Source organism: Montipora foliosa, chromosome 5 (assembly GCF_036669935.1).
Source record: "Montipora foliosa isolate CH-2021 chromosome 5, ASM3666993v2, whole genome shotgun sequence".
NCBI classification, from domain to species: Eukaryota; Metazoa; Cnidaria; class Anthozoa; order Scleractinia; family Acroporidae; genus Montipora; species Montipora foliosa.
The window spans coordinates 41035239-41037738 of NC_090873.1; positions in this window are offsets into that span (position 1 = coordinate 41035239).

Here is a 2500-nt window from a genome sequence, read left to right on the forward strand (position 1 = left end):
GACAGATAACTTCTGAAATGTTCTGAAAGCACTGCACAGATACTGTCATAACATTTGAAATTTCAGGTTTCCTTCTCACTTCCTTTGTTACTTCTTCTGGGACTGTACTCTCACCGATTGGATTATCGGGTAGGTTTGGCCACTGAACTTCGTATTTGAGAAGTGAAGCTCCCTTCTACCATAGATCACTGTGGGCGAGAACAGAACTCTTAGACCCTCGCGACGCTATGTCAGCAGGATTAGACTCAGACGGGCAATATCTCCAGTGATCCTTACTCCACAGACTTCGAATCTTCTGAACTCGATTCTGTACAAACAGCTTGAATTGTGTAAACTCTCTATTGATTCACCACCACACGATCTGAGAGTCAGTCGAATTAAAAACAGCGTCTATCTTCAGAGTGCAGGTCATTGCCTCATGCACGGCTGTCATCAACTTCGCAAGAGTCAAGGTGGCCATCAACTCCAGTCGAGGGATTGTTTCACCGATCAAGACGCAACGCTTGTTTTGGAAGTTAGAAGGCAAACAGAACTGGTTCCAGAGGTTGTCAACCTGATGTAGACATTTGCTCCACACGCAGACTTGCTAGCATCTGCGAACCTATGAAGTTAAATAGACGTGATGTCTTCGACTTAAACATCACCCAAGATGCAACGAGGCACTGCAATGCTTAAGACTTCCCCCATGTCTTGTAGTATCTTCTTCCAGCGCGACGCGAGACCTTCCGGCAAAGCTTCATCCCAACCAAGTTTTCAATGACGAATTTCTTGGAACATGCACTTTAAACTTTAAGGGTAAGATAACTGGTGACAGCAAGCCTAATGGATCATAGAATGGAGCAGTGCTGCTCAATAATGTCCGCTTAGTGAGAGTTTCCTCTAAGGCTAGTCCAGAAAAGGTAGCAATATCATACTGGAAATTATCTCCCATCCGACCCCATTGAACTCCCATTACTTTGACAACGGTTTCTTCGCTCACAGTGTTGTTTGAATTTGACACTGTTCAATCTTCTTCCTCATTAATATTAGTCTCGGTCAATGTAGGAGTGGCCTTTCAAGACAGCTCCGGTTCCTAAGACAAAGATTCTTTGCTCTTTTGATCATTTCAGTGAACCGCAACTTCAACTTCAACTTACTTAGCTCCTCTTTTAGTAAGAAATCATCTGAAACTAAGATTTCTTCAATGGCTTGACATTCAGTTTTCATAACATGGGACACGTTAACAGTTGATTATTGTATATTCGCACTTGCCGCGTTCACAGGACCACGAAATACATATCCTAATCTTGTGCGAATTGCCACTGGTCCATGGAGCTCCCCCTTTACCACGTGATTCTGAACCACAGACCAGAAATGATCTGCTCTAATAATGACATCAATTTCTAGATCGTCATCACTTCGTGAGTGATCAGCCAGAGGTAAGCCTTTCAGATGTGGGTAACACTGCTGTGCAATTTCAATGGTCTGGTTTGTGATGGGACCACAGATCAACTCAACTTTATAGGCATTAATGAACACTGTCAAGTTGTCTTGACATTCCAATGCAAACTGAACGATGTTGTATTAGAATGGTATCGCTTCCAATTGGTGGTAAGCTCTATTTGCTCCTTAACCGTGCGCTTATATAAGACTTTTGGGAACATGAATCAAAAAGGATTCTCACATTGTAAGAGTTTCCTCCATGAGGACTTCTGACGTTTGCTCTGGCCGTTTGTAACAAGATTCACTTGTTATTAACGTCTTGAGTAAAATACAAGTTTGTACTCACAGTTTGTTCTCGATTGCCATTACTAGCCCTTCTGGTCGTGATTGAATACTCTAGATAGTGTTGAACGCTGCACAAAGCCACGTGATGTTTCCCACTACAACGATGACACCTTTTTTGACAATCTCGACTCACATGACCGCTCCTCAGACAACCAAAACATTTTCCCTTTTGACGTAAAATTTTCTTTCTGAATTCTGGATCGGTAACAACAGAACATTTGATAGTTGGATGAGGTCCATTGCAGAAAGTGCACCATTTACTACCGAAACAGGTAGACTGTTCTTTCGGAGAAGAACGTAACACGTTCCGTTACCGACAAATGTCTTTGAATTATGCGCACGAGATCAACAAATGACACAACATAGGTGAAATTGACCAATTACGAAACAATGAGTTTTCCTGAGAGGTCCGCAGGAAAAAGAAGCCATTTAAAGGACGTTTACTCTGCTAGGTTAGAAGCCAAAAAATATTTACAATTGTAACGATTAATGCTTCATTCTGTCTATTTATCTGCCTGTTTGTCTTTGCCAGTAACTCTGGTCACTTTCGACTTAACGATTTTTTGCTATTTTTCACTCCGTTACTTTTGTTAAATTATTTTTTGTTTAATTTATTTTTATTCTTGCAAAAAAGTGGGGGGTCTAAAGCCCATTCCCCCCCCCCCCCCCCAGCCCATCCCTCTGCGCGGTCCCTGTTGAATATCGCTGGCGAAATCACGGCTATTGCGCACGT